This window comes from Lissotriton vulgaris, chromosome 4_1 (genome assembly GCF_964263255.1).
Source record: "Lissotriton vulgaris chromosome 4_1, aLisVul1.2, whole genome shotgun sequence".
NCBI lineage: Eukaryota > Metazoa > Chordata > Amphibia > Caudata > Salamandridae > Lissotriton > Lissotriton vulgaris.
In genome coordinates this window covers 64,153,908-64,171,858 of record NC_141691.1, presented here as the reverse complement: position 1 = coordinate 64,171,858, position 17,951 = coordinate 64,153,908, and positions in this window count along the sequence as shown.

Genomic DNA, 17,951 nt, shown 5'->3' with positions numbered 1-17,951 from the left:
ATGGGACTCTGGTTCTTCGGGCAGTTAGGGTCGTTGGCATAGTGGCCGGTCCGCTGGCACCGGTGGCAAGTAACGTTGGCTCGGAACCCTGGACGCATCGGGGGGTTTCCCCTACGGGCCGGGGGTGGGGTGTTGCTGGCGGGAGCCGCCGGGACGGCGTCTCTGCCCCGACCCTGGCCTCCTCCTCCTCGGGGGCGATGGGGACCTTGGTTGGTTCTGTTTGGCTCACTTGGCCCACTTCTGGCAACTCGAGTGCTTTCCCATCGGTCAGCTTCGGCGGCGAGCTGCCGAGGTTCAGTCAGTTTACTGTCGAGGAGGTGCTGCCTGAGCTCGACGAAGCAATTGTTGGAGAGGTGCTCCCACACAATGAGGTTACTCGTAGGTGGTTAAGTGGCTGCCCTTGATCCACCCCTCGAAGGCTCGGCTGAAATAGTTCACGTACTCCACCCAAGTTGTACCCGGGATCCGCTTGCAGTCGCGGAACCGCTGGCGGTACATCTCGGGCGTGAGTCCGTATCGAGTGAGGAGGGCGGCCTTCATGTGGTCATAGGATGTCATCTGATGGTCCGGGAGCTGCAGCAGGGTGTCGCGCCCTTCATTGACGAACCTCCCCCATAGCCCGGCTCCCCAGTCACTTCGATCAATCCGGTGGGAGGTCATGGCGATCTCGTAGGCCTAGAACCACTGCTGGATATCGTCGTTCCGATAATATTCTCTGACGACATCCTTGGGGATGTGGACTTTTGGTTCGGCAGTGCCCGGGGTGTTCGGGCGCTCGGGCACCCCGAGATCTTTATTCTGTTTCCGCATCTCTATCTCTGCTAGCTTGCGCTCATGTTCGTATGCCAGTCTTTTCTCTTCGAGTTCTCTCTGCCTTTGTTTCTCTTCCCGCTCCTCTCGGAGCCGCAAGTGTTCTAATGTTATCTTTTGTTCCGCCAATTTCAGCTCTCCGTCCAACCGGAGCCGTGCCAACTCTAATTCATGGAGTCTGCTTTTCTCTCGTTCTTGGATCTCCTCCAGGGAGAGACCCGCTCTCCTTCCTTTCGTCGGAGTGGTGTTTGTTTCTGGCGCCTCGCGGTTTTGGTTTTGGGGTACGGCCGTACCCGTTTCTGCCCAAGATTCTAGGGCGTGTTTGAAGTCCTCTTTCATGCTCAGCCCGGTGGTAGCGAAGCCTAGTTCTATGCAAAATTGCTTTAGCTCTCGATGGTTGTACTCTTCTAGTTTCTCCATCTGGAATTTCTCTGTGGATCCGCTCTCTTTTGTTGTCATTGTGGTTGAGTCGTGGGGTGAGTTACTCTCTGTACGATTACGCGTTGGTTCGGATCGTGCCGCTGGCCACCAATGTTGGACGGGGACCTGGAGGGTCGGCCGAGGACAAGGGGAGAGGCCTCCGGAGAGGGCCGTCTCCAGCGATCATACAGACAAGTAACTCCCCCCCACAGATGGACACCACACAAGGATAAGGTCAACACTCTTTATATACGATTCTTGAAGCAAGGATATCAGCGATACAGTGAGATCGGGACACGAGGGTCCTCTCAATTCTAGTCTCTGGAAGGGAAAGGGGTAGCGGGTCAGTCTTGGTGCCGGTCTGGTACTGAGGTGGTACGATGAATAGCTCACAATCCTCGAGCTCGGAGTTCTGGAAGGTCGGGCCGCAGCAGCGCCAGCAGGCTCGGATGATAAGTCTCACTTGAGAAGGGCCGCGGCAGCGCCAGCCGGCAAGGGCGATGGTTCACACAAGGATGGGCCGCGGCAGCGCCAGCAGGTCCCGACGAAGATGTAGGTTGCAGAGGGCCGCGGCAGCGCCAGCAGGTCCCGACGAGGATGGAGGTTGCAGAGGGCCGCGGCAGCGCCAGCAGGTCCCGACGAGGATGTAGGTTGCAGAGAGCCGCGGCAGCGCCAGCAGGCAGGACGATGGTTCACAAGGCAGGGCTGCGGCAGCGCCAGCAGTCCGTCAAGGATGAGTTCTTCAAGGTGTCTCTCTACTCCAGGATACAACTGCCTTCCTGCTCTGGAGCTGCCCCAGTTATAGGTCTGGCCTCCTTTGATGTCCGGACCCTCGCTCTTGGAGGTCGGGAGGTCCGGGATGAGGGAGTCCAGACACCCAGCAGGGGGGTGGAGCCAGCGCCCGGGGAGGCTGGGGGCGATCGGCACCTGGCGGGGGAGAGCCATCGACACTACTCTCTCCCATTGACCTGCCAAGTGGTCCGTTCACCTCCTGGGTGGATGGTGGTGCCTCGATGTCGGGGCCTGGCCAGGCCCAGGGTTGGGGTTGAGCTGAGGCCACGCGGCCTCGTGGTGCAGTGTCCAAGATGGCGGCTGGGCCTGGGCAATGGTGCTGACGGGGGCCCGGGTCAGCCGATGCTGGGATGTTCGGGAGCAGGCGTCCCGTGGGGGACGGGTTGCGGGTTGCTTCCGTGGGTTGCCGGGGTGGTTCTTCTGGTGACACCGGGAGAGCCGGTGCTCGGACCCTATCATGTGGAGAGGGAGCAGGCCTTTCACGAGGCCTGTCCAACATCCTCCCATAGATTCCGCAAGCCCATATTAGTCAAGAGGCCCCGAACATGCTCTAATCACTTGATCTTATGAAAGATGTCACTATGGATAATATCAAGCAGGCCTCTTGCAAAAATCTCGAGTTCCGGCGTAGTGCAAATCCTCCTCCAGTATAAAACTGGACGAAAGGAAGCTATAAGCGCTATTGGGGATAACCCTAGATCATAAAAGAGGGGATTCATAGGGGTACTCTGAGGGAGTTTTATTAAATTCCTTATAAAGGAATTTTCAGAGATTGACATCCCCCTGAGGGTTTCACATCCCCATATCTCAACCCCGTACAAAGCGGAGCTGGCTGCTTTACCATTATAGACCGCCAGTACCAGAGATATAGGCTTAGTGAGAGACTTCTGGTGTTCCAAACACAGAGCTCCAGTTAACTGCCTATGTCTTAGGGTGGCCAATTCAATTTGTTGTTTCCAAGACAAATTGCGGTCAATACATACACCCAAATAGGTAAAGGCTTGGACCCTTTCCAAAGGACGCTGGTTCATGTTCACAGTACCCTTAAAAGATTTAGAAGCGTTAAAAGTCATAAACTTTGATTTCTGCACGTTTACTTCTAGACCCCGAGCGGTACAAAAATCTTCAAAAAGCTTCAAGCCCTTTTGAAGCCCGCTGGGAGTTTTTGAAACTAAAAGACAATTCGTCGGTAAACATTAAAATAGGGACTTTTGCTCCAGCAAGAATCGGTGCATCAATATTGGATTCAATTAAAATCTTTGCCACGTCATTGATATATAAGGAAAATAGGGTTGGTGCCAGGACACACCCCTGGCGTACTCCAGTTTCCACTGGGAACTGCGGCGTAACATTCCTTGGACGCCTCCACCTAATCTGCGCATAATGTTTCTCGTGGAGTCTTTTTACCAACGATAAGAGAGCCCCTAGCAAGCCCATGCCACCAAGGACTCTCCATAAAGTAGAACGAGGAACCAGGTCAAATGCTACTCTTAAGTCTATAAAAGCGGCATATAAACTTCCATGTCCAATCAGCACGGTCTTCCAGTACAGCATAGCAAAATGCAGCACCTGGTCGACCGTGCTGATTGAAGTACTGAAGCCTGCCTGCAAGTGGGATAAGATCTTGTTATTGCGTTCCCAATCAAGAATTTTATTTAAAACCAGCCTACCAAATATTTTTTGGGAGGTGTCAATCAGGCTGATGGGGCGATAATTACCTGGCAGCGTCTTATCACCTTTTTTATAAACGGGAATGATCTCAGCCCCGTTCCAAGAACTAGGTATGGGGGCTCCCCTGGCGATCATATTTGCCAAAAGAAGTATATAACAACCCCATGAATTCTGGTCTTGCAGAAAATTTCTGCGGGTATGCCATCAATACCTGGAGCTTTGCCAGGGGCCACTAGGTCTGGTGCACACTGAACTTCCTTCAAAGTAAAAGGATCTTCAGCTAAGGGCTCAAAAGGGACTTCCACTGTTAATTGCGGGTCCTGGCCCTTGGCATATTGTGGCTGAAAATATTCTACCCACTTTTCTTGGGGGACCCAATTCTGTGGCTTATCCGGGTTGCCCTCCACGCCCCACTTGTAAACAGTCCAAAACCTACGGGTATCTTTGCAGGAACCTGCTTCCTTAAGGTCATTCCACCTTTTCTCGTCCCAATCATGCTTGGCTCTTAAGACAGCATTTTTATACTTCAGTCTGGCTGCCCTAATATTCTCAATGGACTCAGATTTGATTGCTTTTCCCAAATCAAGGTGGGCTTTCCTGCATTCACCAGAATACCAGCGTGGTGGTTCCGGTGCGCAGGACCTTCCCTCCTGCAGGGCTTAACAAAGAGGCTTTTAAGTTCGTCAAAAAGAGCCTCATGAAACCTAGTTCCATCTTGTAATTTTAAGATATTATTGTCCTCTTCCGATAACAATAATAAATCTAATTTCGCCTGCCCAAGCTTACTAGTTATAAAGTCCAAATTCTCTTTATGAAGGGAAACTTTGGGCCATCGAACGTGGCGCATGTCATTTGATGTCACACTATCAAGAGAGGGAGTAGGAGTCAATACGGCCCCAAGATGATCAGGAGATTCCCAGTAGGTAAGATTCATAGACAAGGGGTTATGGTCGCTCTCAACCCTGTCTATAATCCTCTTGTCCTGAAGATATTTCCACAGGCCCATGTTAAGCAGAATATAATCTATTCTACTCTTACGTATACCTCTTCTAAATGTGAGTGCCCTGGCATTATCACCTTCGGTCCTTCCATTAACTGCTCTTAGGCCTTTGTTTAGGCAAATAGAATTCATTTGAACCACTATGTCTGACCATTTATTAACTGGTTCGAGGTCCAATTTCCAATTTAGGAATCCCCCACTCTCTGTCCTCCTCCTCCGACACATTCCAGCTTCCCTTCATAAGAGGCTCAAAATTTACATTAAACCCCCCACCCCACCATTACATTGAAAGGAGAGCAGTGGCTTTCCAGTAAACTTTCCAAGATTACAAGAACCTCTGATTTTCTACCCCCCGTTCTTCTTGCATACAAATTATAGATGTAGACTGATACAAAATTTGGAAAGTTAAGTCTTAGGACCTGGAGATCTCTGTGGTTAGTGGGAATAGTTTTTACTACTACCCCCAGGTCCTGTCTTAACCAAATAGATAATCCTCCGGAATGTCTACCCCTCCCTTCCTTCACTGCAGGGATGCTATAGTTTAAATATCCAGGGAAATACACTTCCTCCATTGCCCATGTTTCCTGAAATAGGCATATTTCATGATCTCTAATGAATGATGCCCACTCAGGTGACTCTAGCTTAGTTTTTAGGCCCGCTATGTTCCATGAAAGTAGAGATCCCGGGGTCACTGACACAAGGTACAACAGGCCTTCCCTGTGGAATTTCGACAAGTATTAGGGGGAATAGGTTCATCAGCGAGATAGACCAGTTGGGTCTGGTTTATGGGAGAATTTGCTAGGGTACAACTAGAATCCTCAACTGGGGTGTCGCTGGTGTCTGCTTCACTGACTAGTTCAATTGGCGATGGGAATATAAGTCAATCGTTCAAATCTAATGTCGAACTTTCCCCATATGAACTATCAACCTGTTTCCCTCTTACGGGTTCCCAGGATTGGCGGGGAGTTGCTCTCATCTGAATCCTAGAGTGATCTGGGGAACAAGATCTAAATTCCAAGTTTAATAGTTCTCCAGCTACCATTGGGTTTTTAAAAGTAAGTTCTATGCAGTCATAGGGATCACCCTGGAAAATTAGCCTAGTTGCACACTGTATATCCTCCCTAATCACTGATCTACATCCCCTTACATATCTAATCCAGTGGATAGCTTTGTTGGAGACAGAGTCGGGGGTTTCACGTTCCCTACCAGCAGGTAACTTGGGTATATTGATCAAATATACTAGGGGTGATTAAGTGGGGTTGAAGTTAGGTGTAGAGAAACCAGTGTTTGGTCCTAAGTGGCCCATTTGTTGCCTGCTAGGTGGGGGATTTTGCTAGCTTGAATTAATCTGGATGGTCGATTGTCCCCAGGTTGCCATGTTGCACCCTTTGTTGGAATTGAGCTGTGCCCATTGGATTGGCGTTTCTCCACAGGCCCTAAATTCCCTGGTCTAACAGGTTCATTTATTCTGCTATCTTTGGGTACCGCGGTATTTGGTAAGAGATTTTTACTTGGCAAGGCGGTGGCATTTCCTACATGAGTTGGTACACTTGCCTGGTTAGAACTAGGGGCTTTGGGTATTACAGCATTTTTAGATTGTTCCACCTTTAGGTTGTTAACAACAGTAGTTAAGTTATCAATCTTAACTGCATACCCTTAATTAGGGCGCATACATGGGTCACTAAGTCAAACAATGGTTTGTCATGATAATCAGGTGCACCGGGAAATTTCTCGGGGGTACTTTCTGCTGGACTTAAACCAGTTCATATCATGTCCTTCCTGCTGTCTAGATTGGAATTTTCAATATGGGCTAAGACAGTAAACCTATTAGTACAGGGTAAATTTGGGGAGCTTTCTGTATTCTGACCACATCTAATTCACTCTCATTTAGGTTGACCTCGGTAGTCTTAGATGCTGGTGGATTAGCCCCTATGGGAGATTTACCCATAAACATTCTAGGAATAACTGCTGGCCCCCTTGATTTGATCTTTCTACCCTTAACCACCCCTGGACTAGCTACATCGCTCGCATTTATCTCTAGGCTAGGGGTGTCTACTAGCAAATCAGTACAATCAAGGATCAAGTCATCAATTCTGTCCATCTGTTCCATAACACAATTTTCCCCGGCATTTGGCTGGCGCTTTCTGGCGGTCTTGCATTTCTGTCTCTTGGCATGCTTTCCTCCCTTGGTAGCCCCTCCAGCAGCATCAACAGGATCCTCCGGGTTTTTCCTTTTCCACATTGTTCCAGAGCCTCAACCCCACAAACAATCAAAGAACTATAGTTGACAGTACCTTTTGCTGATAGATGCAAGGGGGGTGGCCCAGCCCTGCCTCCTCCTGCCCCGGACGGCCACAGACGGCCCGCCCTTTGCCCGGCTCGTCCCGCGGTGCGGGAAGTGGTCGATGTTAAATAGTGGTGATGAGGATGTGGGCGGTCCCAAGCACAGGTGGTGACCCGCATGGACTCCTGGTCAGTGGAGTCCCGCGCAAGTTCGTTACCGCAGACCCCCCTCCTGGGGCTACAGTCGGCTCTGGTGGCAAAGGGTAGACTCGACGAAGCAGGTCGACGAAGGCAGTCTGTAAAGAGCACTTACCAGCAAACGCCTAACAACTCCCTGCTGGGTAATAAAATAAAAAAAATGTTAAAAAATTCCACCTCTGGTGATATGGCTATACCCAAGGAATTATGGAATATGTAGTCCTCTTCACGCTGGAAATGCTAGAGAAGCTGGAAATGCGCCCAATAGATGAAAAAATAATGGAGAGAAAATGAAAATAATGGTACAACCCAGAAAAGTCAAGAAAAGGTCCAAGGACACTTGCTGTCTCCCCTTATTATCAGCCAAAGTTTTTGCCGTTTGGATGAAAGGTACACACACACATCAGGGAATTGTGAATACAATTTCCTCTCCAGCTAACATCCACACCAGGCAAACTGAGTAAGCGTAAACTACTGCTGACACAAAGCCCCTTGGAGGAGCTGAGCTTAGCAGGGGCAGTGAAAGAACGTTGTGTTAAGTCCTCTACACAAAAGACGCAAGCTCAACCCAAGCAGAGAGTGGTTCGGGAAGGTTATCATTTTGAGCAGTTGGATTCCATCGTTTTAAACATATTTCCACCCTTGCAGACTATATCTCCCAAGTTAGCACTTGATATTCCAATTTTACAATGTTAGGTGATCTGAACCTACATGTGGATGATCTCTCTTGCTCGCACAGCTCCAATTTTATCTCTAGATTAGCCGGTTGCAACCTAATACAATATGTATCCCATCCAACCCACAAGGCAGGCCATACTCTGGACCTGATCTGCTCCAACCTCCCCAATATTACAGTCCATTCTCTGCTTCCAGTGACATGGTCACATCACTTTTTGATCCCTTTTCAATATCATCTGAAAAGGACGGCTCGAGCCACATCTATCCTTAAAGAATATAAAAGGAATTGGAGGAGAGTTATCTCTGAGTCTCTAATGCAACGTCCGAAGGACTCCAAGCCTACTCGATCTTGAAGTCAGCATCTTAAATCTTAACAAACGGATCAGTGATGCGCTTGATTTCCTGGCCCCTCTGAAAGCAATAAAGTCTCCTAGATCATGCCCCTCCGCACCTTGGTACTCGGAGAAGCTTTGATTAAAAAAGTCAGAATGCAAAAAATTAGAACGCAGCTGGAGACTTACCTGTTCTGCGGAAAGTAAGATAGGTTATCGTGCTGCGCTCAAAGAATACTGCAAACTTCTTATTGAAAGTAAAAGTGACTTTCTGACAGACTGAATTAATAATGCAAAAAATTCCTCCAGGGAAACTTTCAAAAATGTAAAATCGTTCACCAACCCTCTAGCACTTACCCACACACATCCGCCCTCACAGAACCTATGCAATAAACTCTCTGAGTTCTTTGAGGAAAAAATCGCTTTGATTTACACCTCTTTTCCTGAGTCACTTGATGTTTCCCAGACACTTAAGGACTATCATCCGGAGCAGGCTCCAAGTACTGTGCTCTCGGAATTTGCTGAAATATCTGTCGAAGCCTCAATCCTTGAATTTCAGAAGTACAAATCTGGATCTCCGAGTGATCCTTGGCCATCCAAACAATATAGCGCCCTAGCAGAAATCCTCAACCCCCATTTTAATTCCATTTGGAACTCTTCACTCAGACAGGGTATGTACCCTGTAGCTTGGAAACATGCCTTTCTCCTGCTCATATTAAAAAAAGCAAATGCTGATCCGGATATCACTAGTAACTAAAGACCTATTTCAATACTACCCGCTCCTGCAAAGGTCTTAGAAAAACTAGTGCATCAGCAATTGGCCGGTTTCATTGAGACCAACGACCTCTTCCATGACTCTCAATCCGGCTTTCGCTCCGGCTTTAGTACGGAATCAGCCCTGATTGAAATGGCTGACTCAATACATTGGGCGGTCGATGGAGGCTCTAAGGTGGCGATAGTGCTGTTAGATTTAACTGCAGCATTTGACATCATCTCCTACCCCATCCTCCTGAATCGACTAATAATCGATATATGCATCCAGGGAACAGTGCTGAACTGGTTATCATCTTTTTTATCTGACCGCAAACAACAGGTCCGGACCCACCCTTTCATTTCTCCTGGTATACCCCTTAAGTGGGGTGTGCCTCAGGGATCGGCCCTGAGCCCGCTCCTTTTCAATGTTTACTTAACCCCTCTGGCACAGCTCATCTCCAAAACTGGTATCAAAATAACATCTTACGCTGTTGATACACCGTTATTGTTCACCTTTAGTGATGTGTCTGTTTCCACTTTTGACCCCATAAAAGAGTGCCTTAAGAATACTGCGGCCTGGATGGACCGCAACTTCTTAAAACTTAACGCGGATAAGACCAAGATCTTATTTTTTTAACCAACCTTCTCTTCTCTCTTCGAATTTGTGGTGGCCTGATGAATTAGGCATTGCCCCTTTACCCAAGGACTCGGTCAAGAATTTGGGCGTTAGATTGGACAAACCTCTGTCCCTATCAACGCAGGTTCAAACGGTTTCGGCCGCCTGCTTTGGTAAAATCAAAATTATCAGAACATTCATTAACTATCTGCTCAATGCAACTCATAAAACCGTGGTCCATGAGCTAATAACTTCCCATCTAGATTATGCAAATGGCTTACACCTTGGTATCTCATTGGGCTTGCTTCGCAGACTGTACAAAACGCTGCGGCCCGATTAGTCTGCGGTGACCCGCTTTGACACCGCATTTCTCCCTATCTACGACAACTTCATTGGCTGCCTATTGAAAAGCGAATCGAATTTAAGGCTCTGACCTTTGCTTTTCGGGCAGATAAAGGAAAAGGGCCGGCCTACCTAAGGAGGAGACTCCGTCCTTATCAACAATCCAGATCCTTAAGGTAAAACAACAAACACTTCATCGCAACCCCTCGGTTCTTGAAAGCCAGAATTAGAGGTAAATCTTTTGAGTTGGGTGCCACTAGATGCTGGATTAAGTTACCCTCTCATATATGCCTGATTCAGTCTGAACAAGAGTTCCGGAAGTCTCTCAAAACCTGGCCATTTAGTTGAAATGACTAGCCGTTGTAATTTCACTCGCCCTGCTCTCTGTCTGCTATAGCGCCGGGACACCCCGTTTGGGGTAGCTCTGCACTTAATAAATTCCTTTATTATTATTATTATTTACCAAATGTTAAGAGGTAAGACTAAGGCATGATAGGTGCAGTAGTGGGTGTTCCATTTGAGCAGGTAGGAAATAAGTATTAATGTTGGTCCATTCACCCTCTCCTCTGCTTCAAGCAATATGTAGATCTTAGTTGTGGTGGATCATGCCACCAGATGTCCAGAGGGGTGCTTATGAGAAGCAGGACTGCTAGAGTATTAGCCATGCACTCAGAGGGATCTTTTCAAGGTTTGGATTTCCCAAGACTTTGATTTCTGATCGGGGAATAAACTTTATCTCTTCTCTTTTATGGACAGATGTGGAAGCGAGCTGGTGTGAACTGCCATCTCTCCACAGCATCCCATTCACAAATCAGTGGGTTAGTGGAACAGGTTATCAAGACCCTTAAGACCATGATAGGGTCTCTGCCAGAGAATCTCAGGAGGAAACAAGAGGTTTACCTGCTTTGCTTTTTATTCAGCTAATGTGATAGTTCACAGAAAAGAGCTGGTTTCAGCCCCTTCTAACTACTATTTGGGCACCCAGTGAGTGACTTCTTACCTTAGTCGAGAGAAGGTTGGAAAGGAACTTCTTAATCGTGCCAGAGGTAGACTTTGTGATTTACTTCATGAGATTAATGGCGCAATACATGAGTCAGGAGAATAACAACCTTTAGGCTAGCCAAGAGCTGATGAAGGACTAGTATGACCAGAACGCAACACTGACAGATTCCATGAGGGTCATGAGCTGTTGGGGCTAAAGCCCATTTGTCCTAAGTCATTGGAGGATAAGTGGTGTGAACCATACAAGGGAGTACAGAAGATTTCCGATGTGATCTACTGGTGGACACAGGGGCCACATGGTGTAAACCTGCTGAATCAACACCTCCGGAGAGACTTCACAGTGAGCAACCTTCTAATGACAGAAGATGAGGAGAAGACTTGACAACTTCGAGACCTATTGCATGATGATGAAAAGGATCATTTTGTGGAGGGTGTTGATCTAAACGGACTCCTAGGCAGCAGGTAGAGGGTTGATCGGTACTGGGATCATTTTCCCACCTCTTCTCACTGACCGCTTGACTAAAACTGATCTGTGGACATGACATAGATATAGGGGAATAGCTTGCTAGTCAAGTGTATAGGATGTCAGACCGAGTCTATGAATGCATCAAAGCAGACATTGATGTTGGACTTGAGAGAGGTTGAGCATTCTGGCATTCCTTGAGCAGTAATGGTGCAAAAGAGTCCATGGGCATATGCTTTTGTGTGGATTGTTGGTCCTTAGTTGGGGTGACCAAGATGGATTCACCTCAGTCCCCGAGCTGAGGAGGTGGTGGATTGACAGGAGGCTTCCACCTTCCATACTATTGATCTGACCAGAAGTTATTAGCAGATCACCTTGGTGCCTAGTACCAAGATGAAAACTGCATTCCCGATGCCAGAGGGTCGATACAACTTTAGTGTCATGCCTTTTGGACTCAAGAATGCTCCTGTCACTTTCAGAGCCCATTGGACTATGTTCTCACAGGGCTTCAAGAGCTGTGGGCTACCTACCGTCATCACATGGCCGTTTGTGGGAGGATCACCTGAAGCACCTAGAACAGATGTTGGCCAGGATGCAGGGAGTGAACTGACCATAAAAGAGGCCAAACGTCAGGTGAGCTGTTCTCTGTAGTCTACCTTGAGAATCAGTAGGCAATGGGAAGATCAGCCTCCTGGATACTAAGAACCTGATGTACAAAGTGTTTTAATCATTTCAACCCCTCAGATTCGGTAAATCTGAGGGATAGCCACTGCTAAAACACTCATTTTAATCTACTAAACACATTTATTAGGAAACATTAAGGAACTGCCATCTGGAAGGATTGTTTTAAGGGCATTAATTCCAAATACTGATTCCTTAAGGTATGCTTTAACCTTTTGCAGCAAAAATCAGTTCACAAAACATCAATATTTTGCCAGCAACTCAAAGGAGGTGGTAACCCATTCACAAGCAACCTTTTCCCCTTCATGAATTTTTTTTATGCATCATGTTTTCCAAACAGACCACCATGTCTGTGCTTGCAGCCATTAATATTTATGTAGTAGGTCGAATTGCGACCCACTACGATTCTGTATTTGGATAAATGGCCTAGTAATAAATAGGTTGGTTTACAAAATAAGAATACATTCGGTAAGTGCGCAAATTGGGACCCCTTTTACCTAATGCATTCTTCGTCCACGAGGCCCTGAGGTCAAGTCTTTGTTGGAGTCGGAGGACACACAGTGAGAGGCTTTCTAGCTCCCTATTTGTTAGCCATCTGTGGGTCCACGGTTGCATCCTCAGCAGCCCTGACATATCCACAAAGCAGCGTAAGAAAGTGTTTTGTATTGCACAATGTCAGCAGGCCTTTGAGGGCATAAAGGCAGCGCTATGTGGCGCTCCTGCATTGAAGGAGCCTGACAGCTGTCGTCCCTTCATTGTACAGACTGATGAATCAGATAAAGAGTTGGGGACGTCCTGGCTCAACTTGATGGCAAGGGGACAGAGTGCCCATTAGGATTCAGGGACCAGAACAGGAGGTGCCACTGGAGAGAATGATTGGCCATAGAATGGGCCGTAAGGAGTTTCCAGCCATTCCCGTTTGTACCATGTTTGTGATCCAGACCAATCACAAGCCACTCAATTGGTTCATGGCAATGAAGCATGAGCATCCCAAGTTGTTAGGATGGTCTATCTCATCAGCCGGCTTAGATGTCACTGTTGAACTCCAAGCTGGGATGCAGCGTAGGAATGCAGATGGATATTCCAGCCATTTTTGATGATCTGATGAGCAAACCTTTCCAAAGATGGTGCCAGGATCTAGGTCGGCTGAGTTGGGAGGAGCATTGGTGAGGATGGCAATGTCCCCTGGAGAGTATCTGGGCATGTCACCTTGCCCAGATTTACCTGCATGTGAAACTGCTATCCTCATTTTTTGTTGGCACTGCCAACACGCTCATCTAACTTGTGATGCTGCAGCCTAGGCCTGTCCATGATAATGCCAAGGTCCAGAATCTCTTCTTTGACCTGGAGAGGTGCACCAAGCACCCTCATGACCAACGTTGGACTACTGTCCATGGCCCGGCTGGTCAAGTGAAGTAGTGTCAGTGTACCACGTTTTGTGAGTTATTGGTGAACTTTTTTGTGTCAGAGAGGAGTGCATTCTACTGACCCCACTCATATAAGGTTCTGCTTCGGTGTGATCCCATACCTTTGTGCTGACATTCCACGTGCATCACAAGTGTCTATGGTGAGCATGTCTGAGTGCTGAGACCAGTGGGATCCATTTCGGACGGCTCCTTGTTTATCTGGGCACAAGATGGAGGGTGGATACGGCTTCTCCAGCCAGTGGAAGTGTATTGATGCATTCCTGTGACTGGAGGGTGGAGAGTCAGACACTGCTGAAGGTAGGCAGGGTGGAGACAGGACTATCCTCAGACTTTAAATGCAGTCCTTTTAGCCAGGCGCTGGTTAGTTCCTTGTCTTCTCTGCTGTTATTGAAATGTGTGGGTGTTTCTAGACAGGCTGCACCAGGAAGGCCGATGACAGCCTGGTGCCCTTGTCCTGGATACCCTTCCTAGGAGCCAGCCTCACCCCTACCCGCTATGAGAACCATCACTTTGCACAAAGGCTGTATCTGCACCACAATCTGAAAATTACACTTGAAAGGGACCCACCCCAAAATGGATCTAGGACCTCAGAGAGTGGATCAACATCCCCTCTCTGTACAATCGGAATAAAAGAGGCCCCAAAACGACCCTACTTTATTCCAGTACCTCAGATAGTGGTGTGGGGCTCATAAGTGCACACTGGTGCACCTCTCCAGGTGTGGGGCTCAGAGTGCACACTCATGCACCTCTCCAGGTGTGGAGTTCGGAGTGCACACTGGTGCACCTCTCCAAGTGTAGGGCTGGGAGTGCACACTTGTGCACCTCTTCAGGTGTGGGGATGGAATGCACTCGCGTGCACTTCTCCAGGTGTGGGGATGGGATGCACACTGGTGCACCTCTCCAGGTGTGGGGGGATGGGATGCACACTGGTGCACCTCTCCGGGTGTGGGGATGGAATGCACTCGGGGTCGGGGCTTGGACTCGTGCACCTCTCCGGGTGTTGGGCTCAGAGTGCACACCAGTGCACCTCTCCAGGTGTGGGGATGGAATGCACTCGCGTGCACTTCTCCAGGTGTGGGGATGGGATGCACACTGGTGCACCTCTCCAGGTGTGGGGGGATGGGATGCACACTGGTGCACCTCTCCAGGTGTGGGGCTCGGAGTGCACACTGGTGCACCTCTCCAGGTGTGGGCTCGGAGTGCACACTGGTGCACCTCTCCAAGTCTAGGGCTAGGAGTGCACACTGGTGCACCTCTCCAAGTGTAGGGATAGGAGTGCACACTTGTGCACCTCTCCAGGTGTGGGGCTCAGAGTGCACACTCATGCACCTCTCCAAGTGTGGGGCTCAGAGTGCACACTCGTGCACCTCTCCAGGTGTGGGGCTCAGAGTGCATACTCATGCATCTCTCCGGGTGTTGGGGTCGAATGCACATGGGTGCATCTCCCCAGGTCGGGGCTTGGACTTGTGCACCTCTCCGGGTGTGGGGCTCGGAGTGCACACTCGTGCACCTCTCCAGGTGTGGGGCTCGAAGTGCACACTTGTGCACCTCTCCAGGTGTGGGGCTCAGAGTGCACACTCGTGCACCTCCCCAGGTCTGGGGCTTGGACTCGTGCACCTCTCCGGTTGTTGAGCTCGGAGTGCACACCAGTGCACCTCTCCAGGTGTGGGGGTGGGATGCACACTGGTGCACCTCTCCGGGTGTGGGGCTCGGAGTGCACACTAGTGCACCTCTCCAGGTGTGGGGGTGGGATGCACACTGGTGCACCTCTCCTGGTTTGGGGGTGGGATGCACACTGGTGCACCTCTCCAGTTGTTGAGCTCGGAGTGCACACCAGTGCACCTCTCCAGGTGTGGGGGTGGGATGCACACTGGTGCACCTCTCCAGGTGTGGGGATGGAATGCACTCGCGTGCACCTCTCCAGGTGTGGGGATGGGATGCACACTGGTGCACCTCTCCAGGTGTGGGGGGATGGGATGCACACTGGTGCACCTCTCCAGGTGTGGGGCTCGGAGTGCACACTGGTGCACCTCTCCAGGTGTGGGCTCGGAGTGCACACTGGTGCACCTCTCCAAGTCTGGGGCTTGGAGTACACACTCGCACACCTCTCCAGGTGTGGGGATGGGATGCACACTGGTGCACCTCTCAGGGTGCGGGGCTCAGAGTGCACACAGGTGCACCTCTCCAGGTGTGGGGCTCGGAGTGCTCACTGGTGCACTTCTCCAGGTGTGGGGCTCAGAGTGCACACTGGTGCACGTCTCCAGGTATGGGGCTCAGAGTGCACCCTCATGAACCTCTCCGGGTGTTGGGCTCGGAGTGCGCACCAGTGCACCTCTCCAAGTGTGGGGCTGGGAGTGCACACTGGTGCACCTCTCCGGGAGTTGGGCTCGGAGTGCACACTGGTGCACCTCTTCAGGTGTGGGGCTTGGAGTGCACACTTGTGCACCTCTTCAGGTGTGGGGCTCGGAGAGCACATTGGTGCACCTCTCCAGGTGTGGGGCTGGGACTGTACACTTGTGCACCTCTCCAGGTGTGGGGCTCGGAGTGCAGACTGGTGCACCTCTACGGGTGTGGGGCTCGGAGTGCACAGTGGTGCACCTCTGCGGGTGCAGGGCTCACAGTGCATACTCGTGCACCTCTCCAGGTCTGGGGCTCAGAGTTCACATTCATGCACCTCTCCAGGTGTGGGGCTCGGAGTGCACACTGATGCACCTCTCCAGGTGTGGGCTCGGAGTGCACACTGGTGCACCTCTCCAAGTCTGGGGCTTGAAGTACACACTCGCACACCTCTCCAGGTGTGGGGATGGGATGCACACTGGTGCACCTCTCAGGGTGCGGGGCTCAGAGTGCACACAGGTGAACCTCTCCAAGTGTGGGGCTTGGAGTGCACACTGGTGCACCTCTCCAGGTGTGGGTCTTGGAGTGCACACTGGTGCACCTCTCCAGGTATGGGGCACAGAGTGCACATTCGTGTACCTCTCCGGGTGTTGGGCTCGGAGTGCGCACCAGTGCACCTCTCCAGGTGTGGGGCTGGGATGCACACTGGTGCACCTCTCCAGGTGTGGGGCTCGAAGTGCACACTCATACACCTCTCCAAGTATGGGGCTGGGAGTGCACACTGGTGCACCTCTCCGGGAGTTGGGCTCGGAGTGCACACTGTTGCACCTCTTCAGGTGTGGGGCTCGGAGTGCACACTTGTGCACCTCTCCAGGTGTGGGGCTGGGAGTGCACACTGGTGCACCTCTCCAGGTGTGGGGCTCGGAGTGCACACTGGTGCACCTCTCCAAGTGTAGGGCTGGGACTGTACACTTGTGCAGCTCTCCAGGTGTGGGGTTCGGAGTGCATATTGGTGCACCTCTCCAGGTGTGGGGCTCGGAGTGCACACTGGTGCACCTCTCCAAGTGTAGGGCTGGGACTGTACACTTGTGCACCTCTCCAGGTTTGGGGCTCGGAGTGCACACTGGTGCACCTCTACGGGTGTGGGGCTCAGAGTGCACACTGGTGCACCTCTCTGGGTGCGGGGCTCACAGTGCATACTCGTGCACCTCTCCAGGTGTGGGGCTCAGAATTCACACTCATGCACCTCTCCAGGTGTGGGGCTCGGAGCGCCCACTGGTGCACCTCTCCAGATGTGGGGCTCAGAGTGCACACTTGTGCACCTCTCCAGGTGCGGGGCTCGGAGTGCACACTGGTGCACCTCTCAGGGTGCGGGGCTCAGCGTGCACACTTGTGCACCTCTCCAGGTGTGGGGCTCGGAGTGCACACTTTTGCACCACTCCAGGTCTGGTGCTCAGAGTGCACACTCACACACCTCTCCAGGTGTGGGGCTGTACCGACCGGATTTTCGGTCCAGATGGGATCAGCTCCTAGGAGCCCCTCTAACCCAGCCGGAACGTAACCACCTCCCTCCTTAGAACGTATTTACAATGGGTATGGATATATGTATGTACATCTCGTACCTAAGGATGGGGAAAAATTGCAATAAACATGCATAGGTTTTTCTACAATATCCTATTCACACCAACTAGTCTCGCGGCCACTTAGGCCCAGACTAATCTACCCTGGGGCAGGTCTGATTATATACTCTCACACACTGATCTCCCTCAGTGCTCACTCGACATGCAATCCAGCATGTCTACACACATGGGCCTGCAGTCCCAGTGCTCTCATCCACACACGGTCTGCAATCCGGCAGACCTACACACTGTATCCCTCCGGTGTTCTCATTCACACACGGTCTGCAATCCGGCAGACCTACACACCGTATCCCTCCGGTGCTCTCATCCACACAAGGTCTGCAATCCGGCAGACCTACACACCGTATCCCTCCGGTGTTCTCATTCACACACGATCCGCAATCCGGCAGACCTACACACCGTCTATCTTAGGTGCTCTCCTTAACGCCGTGTACCAACGACGATCACTTTCCTATGAACACTTAGGGAAGAAGTCTCTCATTATCTACTCAGGATAAAACTACGAT